The sequence below is a fragment of the Bison bison genome, unplaced genomic scaffold (assembly GCF_000754665.1).
Source record: "Bison bison bison isolate TAMUID 2011002044 unplaced genomic scaffold, Bison_UMD1.0 scf7180017864178, whole genome shotgun sequence".
Taxonomy (NCBI): Eukaryota; Metazoa; Chordata; class Mammalia; order Artiodactyla; family Bovidae; genus Bison; species Bison bison.
The window spans coordinates 1,797,119-1,808,390 of record NW_011494750.1 but is presented as its reverse complement, the minus strand read 5'-3'; the positions used below and the strand labels follow the sequence as shown (position 1 = coordinate 1,808,390).

General features: G+C 38.4%; 1 protein-coding gene across 2 annotated transcripts in view; it reads left to right on the top strand.

Annotated features, from left to right (window-relative positions):
* The window catches only part of CKAP5 (cytoskeleton associated protein 5), a 106,056-nt gene that overhangs the window by 385 nt on the left and 94,399 nt on the right, over positions 1-11,272 (top strand). The gene's annotated exons all lie outside the window — the stretch shown is intronic.

Here is an 11,272-nt window from a genome sequence, read left to right as displayed (position 1 = left end):
AATGAGAGAGAACCTCCGTGGGCTGTGGTGGTTGTGAAGGGCCCTGGTCGCCTCAGAGCGTGACAAGGACAGTGGTCCCCGGGCCTGCCCGCGCACCTGTGCCCGGCCCGCGCACCTGCGGCCCCGCCGGCTTGCTGCGATTTAAAACGATTCGGATCGCATCGCTCCGCCCTTCCGCCTGGCTTTCTCTCTCAGAAGGTGTCAGTAGAGTTCAGGTATATTTCCAGCTTTGAAGCTTTGGGGGACCCATACAATAGCCAGCAGTGTAGGTTAATCAGGCCTTGCTACTTTAACGTGAGATCTCGGTAAACTAGATTCTTACTTGTTAAGCTCTTAACCACTGTGGCTGTCGAGATAGCGACCCTGCCATTGTGGTAATTGTCAGGCCGGATTTAAACGCGTCCGTTTTTGTTTCTGGAATAGAAAATGGTGAAAATCGTGTGGCCAGAGCGGCTATTATGTGTTAGAAAATACACTCGTGTTGATGAATCTGAGCAATGAGTTTTTCATTCAGCGAAAATAGAGGAAGAAGAGGTTTTTGTAGAACTTGCCCCAAATTTATGCATGGCTCCAGTTTAATTCTTATGGGACTCAAGGCTTCAAGTGTTGGCCCAGAAATGCTCCCTGTCTTATTTTATGCATAATTATAGTAACTGAAAACTCATTTTGAGAGAGGTGAACTCCTCCTTTCTCCATTTTTATCACCCTGAAAAGTCCTTCTTTGACCTAAAGAGCTGATAATGAAGGTAACAATCTTTGAAACTTAAGAAATTGTAAAAGATTTGGATTTTTCTTAAATGACTGGATAAACTGTAATGTTTTTATAAAATGACATAAAGAAAGGTGAAATCAATATATATTTGCCAACATAAATTAAACATAATGGGTAAACCCATGAGAAAAAAATTTACACAAGTTTTTAAAGTTTGTTCACTCAGGCAACAGCAAGCAAAAATATTCCTTAACAATAAACTGTATAATTTATTACTTTAAAATTTTTGATCAACAGCTTAATTTTAACAGCAGAGTTTTAACGGCAATAAATTTGAGTACCCTAATATTATGAACACTGTCTTAGGTTTTGGGAAAGCAATGAAAAATAATAAATGTATTTAACAGTGCCTTAGGTTATTGTTTAAAATCTTGATGGGGAAGGAAAACTTTTCTTTATGTTGGAGCAAAGTCAAGTTCCTTTATGCTCCTTTGTCTTAATGGAGTCTCATTCATTCATTCAACAAATATTGATGCCTACCGTGTGTTAAACATTGTTCTAGATTCTGGGAATACACTGGTGAACCAGAAAAAGACAAAGCCCCTGACCTAAGGGAGTTTGACAATTTTATCTCTCAAACAGTTTGCTGTAGCAAATTGTCATTTCTATAATCCCTCTGGCCAGCTCTAGTCCTTGAACAAAGTAAATGCTCAGCTACTTCTCCCAGCAGTAGTTAACATTTATTGAATATTCTACTGGGTGCCACGTTTTATCTTTTTTAATTCTCACAACCTTTTACAGATGAGGAAACTGAGTCTTGAAAGCTTATGCAGCTTGCTCAAAATCATACAACTGATGGCACCTCAATTTGAACCCAAGTTAGTCTGTTCAGTGCCGTTGCACATAACTTCTGGTTGTACTGTGTGACGTAATGAGATCTGTTAGGGATAACTTGGGATCATTTTCTGGGTAGACTCTCCCTCTTGCCTTTTTTTCTTAAATACTTCTATCAGAGACATAAGAAAATGTGAACCACAGGCATGGTGGGTTTTAGAGGGAAGGTGGAAGAACAGTTCAAAATGGCATATTTACCATATGAAAGATGGACAGTTGTGACAGTGGGAGATAGCACTAAATGGGGGCGTAGAGTTTAGACGTGGATCTAATGATTGATGAATTCCTGGTGATCAGTGTTGGAGGTTTGAATTTTTTTTAACCTTATTTCAATTAATGTTAAATGCATATTTGTACCTGTAGAGTTCAGGATATGTTGCTTACCTTGTTTCTATCAGGGCGGTTGCCTTGCCCACTTGATTTATCTCGAATACTTAAAAGTTACTCTTTTTGGCCTTTGTGTGTGTTCTTTCTGCCTGGAACTTCCCACCTGCTCTACCCTGCCTCAAGCTTGTCTTTGTGTATAGGCATCACTCAGGTCTCAACTCAAATGTCATCTCCTTAAAGAGGCATTTTCCAAGCTCCAATTAATGTAGCCCTCTTGGTCATATTTACCTCACTTTGTTTTTTAAACTGTATACCATTTATTGCTATATGATAGGTCATTTATTGTTTGCTTGTATATTGTCTGATTTCCTCACAGAAATGAAAGCAGGGCACAGGAGCTTTTTTTTTTTTTTTTAATCTGTGAGGTTATTTCAATGCTTCAAGCGGTGCTTAGGACAAATAAGGTGGCCAGAAAATGTTTGTTGGCCAAAACTGGAGTAGTTTTCTCCATGTAATAAACTGTACAACTAACCAGTGTTTATGTGTCTTTGGATATAGCAATATCTTAGCAGACTAATTTGGAAAGTCTTCAACTAAGACTTTCTTCAACTAAGAATCATGGAAAAATGATAGTTTTATGTTTGTGTTGACTGAGAGAGAAGATAGATCTGGCTTCCCCACCTCGCTGTTTCCCCCTAGTTTTTAAAAACTTTAAAATATGTAGAAGTTTTTAGGGGTATTGTTTAGTAGAATGTTCATGTGTTGCAATTTATCTGATGTTTTTCTTATAATTAGACTGGGGTTATGTGTTTTGGGTAGGAAGATCACAGAGAGAATGCCATTTTAATCCCATCATATAAAGGGTACTATCAACATGATTTATGACGGTTGGTATTGACTTTTATCATCTGGCTGAAGTAGTGTTTGTCTGGTTTCTCCACTACAGAGTTAACTCTTTTCCTCTTTCTGTACTGTGGTCTTCGGAAGGAAGTACAGCCCACTTAGGAAGTGAGGGATTGTGCTCCCTGTCCTTGGGGCGGCATAGCTAGATAATTTATTTGAATTTCTTCTGCGTGAAAAATTTGTCCCTCTTTCCCCATTTATTAGTTTAGTCAAGGATTTATATCAGTATAAACTGAAGGGTATTTTATACTTTGAGTTATATTCCAGTACTGCTTTACTTTGTTGCTCGAATTGTTCCAGCTTTATCCATTGAGTATTCTCTCAGTTGGCTCTTGTTCCCTTTAACATTCCCACATCTGTGTGTGTGTGTGTGTATGTGTGTTTTAATTATTTTTTTTAGCAGTTCCCAACACTACAACCTAGATAGCATGTTGAAAAGCAGCGACATTACTCTGCCAACAAAGGTCCGTCTAGTCAAGGCTATGGTTTTTCCAGTCGTCATTTATAGATGCAAGAGTTGGACTGTGAAGAGAGCTGAGCGCCGTAGAATTGATGCTTTTGAGCCGTGGTGTTGGAGAAGACTCTTGAGAGTCCCTTGGACTGCAAGGAGATCCAACCAGTCCATTCTAAAGGAGATCAGCCCTGGGATTTCTTTGGAAGGAATGATGGTAAAGCTGAAACTCCAGTACTTTGGCCACCTCATGCGAAGAGTTGACTCATTGGAAAAGACCCTGATGCTGGGAGGGATTGGGGGCAGGAGGAGAAGGGGACGCCAGAGGATGAGATGGCTGGATGGCATCACTGACTCGATGGACATGAGTCTCAGTGAACTCCGAGAGTTGGTGATGGACAGGGAGGCCTGGTGTGCTGCGATTCATGGGGTCGCAAAGGGTCAGACACGACTGAGCGACTGAACCTGAACCTGAACACTACAAGATGCAGTAAGCTCATCTTGTATATTTCTTGTCACAGTGCTAGAATTAGTCATTTCTCCCGGATATCCTGGGACCTTTTATTGGAGAATGGTAATAAAAACCAAGATCTGGGCAGTAAATGTTCTCATTGCTACTTGGGTGTCATTTCTTTTAGGCACTCTCAACTAACAGAACTAATAGGTATATATACTAACTGGTGTGTATAGACATCTATAGATATTCCTATATGTTGCTATCTGTTTCTATACCAAATTAAACAGGAGTTCTATTCAGCTCCAGTAGATATGTGTAGCAGTATCTGAATTTTTAATCCATACTCCCATAAAAAATAACTATTAACTAAAAGTACAGGGCTTCCCAGGTGGCTCAGTGGTAAAGAATCCGCCTGCCAAGCAGGAGAGGTGGGTAGGTTGGGAAGATCCCCTGGGGAAGGAGATGGCCGCCCACCCCTGTATTCTTGTCTGGGAAATCCCATGGACAGAGGAGCCTGACAGGCTACAGCCCATGGGGTCGCAAAAGAGTCGGACATGACTCAGTGATTAAACAACACTAATACAGTGCTTACGTCCAGTTTCTTTTGCCTTCAGTGTTAAAGTCCATTCATTTCCAAAGTTGCTTAAGTCAGTTCTTTTTCCCCACCCACTTCAGTGAGATGGTTTCACACATTTTATGGGATTCCTCAGTCTCCCAAATGACTTTCTAAAATTAGCATGCATTAAAGTTTACTCTTTATGTTGTAAACTTCTGTAAGTTTTGACATTTATAATGTTATTTATCCACCATTATACTATCGTAGAGAATAGTTTCATTGCCCTAAAAATCTCTTATAATTCACCTATTCATCCTTTCTCCCTCCCCCACCCTCTGGCAGCGTTGATCTCTTCATTGTCTCCATAGTTTTGACTCTTCCAGAATGTAATATAATTGGAATCATACACTACGTAACCTTTTCAGACTGGCTTCTTTCACTTAGGAGTATCTATTTAAGGTTCTCCCATGTTTTTTCTTGGCTTGGTAGTTCATTTCTTTTTATTACTGAATAAGATTTCATTGTGTGTGTACCACAGTTTATCCATTCACCTATTGAAGGATATTTAGGTCACTTCTAGTTTTTGACAATTATGAACAAAGCTGCTATAAATATTTGTGTGTGGCATATAAACTTTTAGTTCTCCTGTGTAAATACCTACGAATGTGATTGCTGGGCCATAGGGTAAGACAGTGTTTAGCTTGGTAAGACAGTGTTTAGCTTTGTAAGAAACTGCCAAACTTTTCAAAAGTGGCTATACCATCTTGCGTTTCCACTAGCAATGAACGGGAGTTCTTTTTGCTTGACATCCATGTCAGCATTTAGTTTCATCAGTTTTTTAAAAAATTTTAGCCATTCTAGTAGGTCTGAGGTATCTCACTTTTTAAAAATTTTGTTTTTCAAGACATGACTTTTTTGAAGGTAAATGATAGGGTTTTTTGTTTTTCGGGCTTATTTTTTTTTTTGACAAAACCTTTAAAAAATAAACTTTTTTATTTTGTAATAAGTTTAGATTTACAGAAAAGTTGCTAAGATATAGCACTCTGTATACCTCTTATCCAATCTCCTCTATTGTTAATATCTTACATGGTACATATGTCAAAATGAAGAAACCAACATTGATGCATTACTTTTAACTGAACTCCAAGTTTTGTTGGGATATCTGTAGTTTTCTATTCATATCGCCTTGCTGTTTGAGGATCCAATCCTGGGTAACCTATTGCATTTAGTTGTCATCTCTCTTAGTCTCCTTTGGTCTTTGACAGTTTCTCAGTCTTACTTTGTCTCCACGGTCTTGACAGTTTTGAGTACTAGTCAGTTATTTTGTGGAATATTCTTCTTCCGCGTTTGTCCCGTGTTTTTCTCATTATCAGACAAGGGTTATGTGTTTTTGGAAAGAATGTCACAGAACACCATCATTTCTTATCAAGGGACTATATGATATCACTGATGATGTCAACCTTGAACACTTGGTTAAGGTAGTGTTTGCCAGGTTGAGAAGTAAAGTTACTGTTTTTTCCTTTCTGTACCTATTCTTTGGAAGTGAGTCTCTGAGTCTAGCCAATCCTCAAAATGGATGGGCATAAGTTCTGCTTACTGAGGGTGGAACAGTATCTACATAGATTGTTTGGAATTTTGTAACAAAAATTTGTCTGTTCTCCCCCATTTATTTTTGTATTTAACCAGTTATCTATATAAATATGAATATCTGTTTTATAATCTGGTTCTATGTTATTTATTTTAGCTCATTCTGAGCACTTTTCTGGGAGAGCAAGATGCTCCAGACCGATCTAGTATTTTCCCCATCCCAGCCGTAGACTCAGCCCTGGTTCCTTCTACGAGACTGTGATATTTATTGATAGAAACCAAGATCTAGATGCGCTTATTTCTGGTGTCATTGTTCCGAGGTCCTCTCAGTAAACAGAGCTGGGTATGTTTGTATACTAACTCATGCATATGCACACATATATAGTTGTTTTATTTATTTCTATCTGTATTAAGCTAAACATGATTTCATACAGGTCTCCAACTTTCCAAGGAAACTCATGTCCCAAACAAATGTCCTCTTTGTGATATGCTTTTTACTGAGCTCTTTCTTATTTCTTCCATAACTCTTTTTAAGTGCCACAGAAAACATTATTTTCACTTAATTGGTAACAGCAGTTGCTTATTCCTGGAATATGATCTTTGTTCAGAGATGCAAAGTATAAATTCTGACTTTGTTGGAATGGTCAGACATTTTTGGCATAAATATGATCTCAGATAAGCCTTGGTGACCTCTGTCTTTTCAAAAGTGATTTTTATTTTATTAAGAGATTAGAAACTTACTTCTTCAGTATCTTGATTATATTTCTTCTTGTTGTTTTTTAGTTGCTTAGTCGTGTCCGACTCTTTGTGATCCAATAGACTGTACCCCACCGAGTTCCTCTGTCCGTGGGATTTTCTAGACAAGAATACTGGGGTCGGTTGCCATTTCCTTCTCCATCTTGATTATATTTCTTAGAGGTTATTAATTAAAATGAGCTTAAAATTCTTTCTATGAAGATGAGGAAAAAGTGGAATAGTCTCAAGTATGTCTTGAAAATGTTTGTTTAATCAGTTGTCTTTTTTTCAATCGTAAGACTTAAAGATGCATTTTATTTATCTGAAAGTTAACTGCCAGGAAATAAACCAAAAAAGTCTTCTGCATTCTAAATTTTATTGACTTCCTTCAAGTAGATCCTGCTCTTTATGCACAGTTTCACCCTGCTTGCTTCTTTAAATCAAGAGCTAAAATTAGATAGTACTGCTACAAGTTAACTAGAAGTGTTAGTTTGATCAGGAAGTTTGAGGAAGGAAAGCTACAGAACATTAAAATTCAAAACAGCCATACTGGAACCACTTGATTTTGATACAAGATTCCCTCATAACTCTTCGGCAGTACATCTTGAGGGTATTGCTACATTGATTGCTCAAATGGATTATCCTGAAAATTTTAAATAATTATCAGTCGATTTTGTTTAAGAAGAGTGTGAAGCTTATGTATTTTCTTAGATTTATTTTACATGGAAAAAAGTTATATAAAATAATCGGTATTTCAGGGACAAACCTCTAGCAAACTTGGCTATCTAGAACATCTTATTCTCTAATTCATTTTGCTGTTTTATTTCTTTTATGTATTTATTTGCAATGTTTGTTTTTCATCATTTCATGTCCTTATTCATTTGCTATATGAAGTCTCTCATTCTTGTGTTTTAGGTGTCTTTTTCAATACTGTAATTCCACACTTTTCTTTTGGCCCTTTCTTATGTGATACATTCCTTTAAAAAAAAAAAAAAAGAAAGAAAGCCTCACGAAAACCCCCAGTCCTGAACTAGCATGAGTTCTTCATTTGTGAGTAAAGATCAAATCCCATATCAGAAACCTCTAGGCAGTAAAGGAAAACAGTTTTTTATGCTTTAGAGGACTGCCTGCTTATTTTGCCCTACATTTAATATGGGGAATTCCTCCAAGTGAAATATGGATAGTCTCCTGAGTAATATAAAATGACATTTACTTGTTTGAGAGGTGAAAGTGTTAGTAAGTCATGTCTGACTCTTTGTGACTCGTGAAGTTCATCTGTCTATGGAATTTTCCAGGCAAGAATACTGGATTGGGTAGCCATTCTCTTCTTCAAGAGATCTTCCTACTCCCCCAGGGGTCAAACCCCGATCCCCTGCATTGCAGGCAGATTTTTTTTTTTTTCTTTTTAACCATATGAGCCACCAGGGAAGTCAAAAGTCTGGTGCTCTACTGATTGAGTTATCCAGGCTTTACTTGTTTAACTTTCAGTAAATCTGCTTTCTGTAGGATAAGAAGGAATAGATTGCTTATACAACCAACAGACTTGTTTTAAATCAGAGACTTGCCTTACTCGGTCGAGAACCCTAAGCTAACTTAGGCCTTTCTTGAACCAGAAGATTAAAGTGTAGGTTTGATTAAGTCTGAAGACAGCATATTAAAAAGCAGAGACATTGCCAACAAAGGTCTGTCTAGTCAAAGCTATGGTTTTTCCGGTAGTCATGTATGGATGTGAGAGTTGGGCTATAAAGAAAGCTGAGTGCTGAAGAATTGATGCCTTTGAACTGTGGTGTTGGAGAAGACTTGAGAGTCCCTTGGACTGCAAGGAGATCCACCCAGTCCATCCTAAAGGAAATCAGTCCTAAATATTCATTGGAAGGACTGATCTGAAGCTGAGACTCCAATATTTTGGCCAACTGATGTGAAGAACTGACTCATTTGAAAAGACCCTGATGCTGGGAAAGAATGACGGTGGGAGGAGAAGGGGATGATGAGAGGATGAGGTGGTTGGATGGCATCACTGACTCAATGGACATGAGTTTGATTAAGCTCAGGCAGTTAGTGATGGACAGGGAGGCCTGGCGTGCTGCAGTCCATGGGGTCGCAAAGAGTCAGACACCACTAAGCAACTGAACTGAACTGAACTGAAGTCTGTCTAAGATCTCTAAATGACTCTGAGATGATGCTTATAATAATAATATAGTAAAGATAGCTACTGTTTCTTGAGTGCTTGCTGTTTGCCATGATGGGTCTTCCCTGGTGGCTCAGATGGTAAAGAATCTGCTTGCAGTGCAGGGGACCTGGATTCAATCCTTGGAGTCGGGAAGATCCCCTGGAGAAGGGAATGGCTACCTACTCTAGTCTTCTTGCCTGGAGAATTCCATGGACAGAGAAGCCTGGAGGGCTACAGTCCAAGGAGTCACAAAGAGTTGGACATGACTGAGCAACTAACACACAGTACTACTTCCTTGCATAAAGTCCCTGGCTTTGTATGATCCGACCCTTTTTAGTCTGCCCAGCTTCTGTTTTGGCCACAGAAGTTGCAATTCTTTCTTTATCTTGCCTAGCTCTTGTCAGCTTTCACCCAGGTCCCTGAAACATTCTCTTGTTATATCTAGTCATTGTGGCTAGGTCTGGCTAATCACTATTAATTTCCTTTAGTTCTCAGCCTAAATATCACTTTCTCGAGGAGACCTTCCCTGACCCTCCAGTCTAGATTAATTGCCTCTGTTACACCCTCATAGTACATTGCCACTGGGCTACTGTATTTCACTTCCTGTACTCAGTATGTAGCTAAGTGCCTAATACAGAGTAACATCTTATGATCTCACGCTACTCTGTATTAGGCACTTAGCTACATACTGAGTGTACTTATGTGGCAGGGGAATAATACAGGTATTTGGAGATATTCTTAACATATGTAAGGCAAAATCTCATTTTCACTTCAACAGTTCACCGTGACAATTAGCTGAATCACGTGAAGCAAGTTATTTAGCCTCTATGCCTCGGTTTTCTCATCTGTAAAATGGAATAATAACGCCAATCTCAGAGTTATGAGAAATAAATGAGTTAATGTATGTGAAGTGCTTAGGATACTGCCTGGCACATAATGAATGCTCTGTGTATTAAATAAGGAACCACATGAAGATGGTACTGTAATGATGGGTGATAAAACTGAGACTCAGCTAGTGTGTGACAAAGCAAGTGCTAGAACTCAGATCTTACTCCAGCAGCCAACATGACGGTTTTGGTTGAATTTAATTTTGACTAGAGCACTCTACAATAAGATTCATTGCAAGCAACTGCTCTCCTGCCATGACTTTACCAAACGAATGATCTAAAATTAAAATTTCCTTCTTTTAATGGATTTCATAATCAAAATTCTTAGTAGGTACTAAGAAAACAGTGACAAAAATCTTCTAAATTTTTGAAATCTATTACTTAATAATTTTTCACTTCAAAAAAGGGTTTGCTTTAGAATTCTATTATATCATGTTTTCCTTTCACATTTTAAATACATTCCGCATGCAAAATTTTATTTATAAACTCAGAACACATTTATTGTATTTTTAAGAGTTCTATAATTTGATGAAATTGTACTGTTTTAGGAATTATGTGTTAGAGGACAAAGCACTCTGCTAGATGCTGGGGCAATAAGATTCAGATCTCTCTTTCAAGGGAGATACGATGTCCAAAAAATACTAAGGGGAGGAAGTGAGGCTTATGGGATATGTATAGACAGATTCAGCTTCAAGGTGCCAGGCTGGAATTTTAAAGTTTTAGAGCTTTTAAAAACATTTTGATAAAAAATATTGAAGCTTGTTCATTAAAATAAAAGACAAGGCTATGTATTAAAATGAAAAGTAAAAATTCTTTAGCTAGTCCCATATACATTCTTCTAAAAATAGTCATTGTTAACAATTTTCTGTGGATCCATCCAGAAAATTTTTATGTGCTTTCAAACATGTATTAGTTTTCTATGACTACCAAAACAAATGACCACAAATTTGGCAGCTTAAAACAATGATAATTTATTCTCTCACAGTTCTGGAGTTGAGTCTAAAATTTAGGGTGAGTAGGAGTTTGGGGTTAAAATATACACTGTACTATATATACATAAAGATAACCAACAGGGAACTATACTTGTAATAACCTATAATGGAAAAAAATATTTTTTGTATCAGATCAGATCAGTCGCTCAGTCGTGTCCAACTCTTTGCAACCCCATGAATCGCAGCACACCAGGCCTCCCTGTCCCTCACCAACTCCTGGAGTTCACTCAGACTCACGTCCATCGAGTCAGTGATGCCATCCAGCCCTTCTCCTCCTGCCCCCAATCCCTCCCAGCATCAGAGTCTTTTCCAATGAGTCAACTCTTCGCATGAGGTGGCCAAAGTACTGGAGTTTCAGCTTTAGCATCATTCCTTCCAAAGAAATCCCAGGGCTGATCTCCTTCAGAATGGACTGGTTGGATCTCCTTGCAGTCCAAGGGACTCTCAAGAGTCTTCTCCAACACCACAGTTGAAAAGCATCAATTCTTCGGGGCTCAGCCTTCTTCACAGTCCAACTCTCACATCCATACATGACCACTGGAAAAACCATAGCCTTGACTAGACGAACCTTTGTTGGCAAAGCAATGTCTCTGCTTTTGAA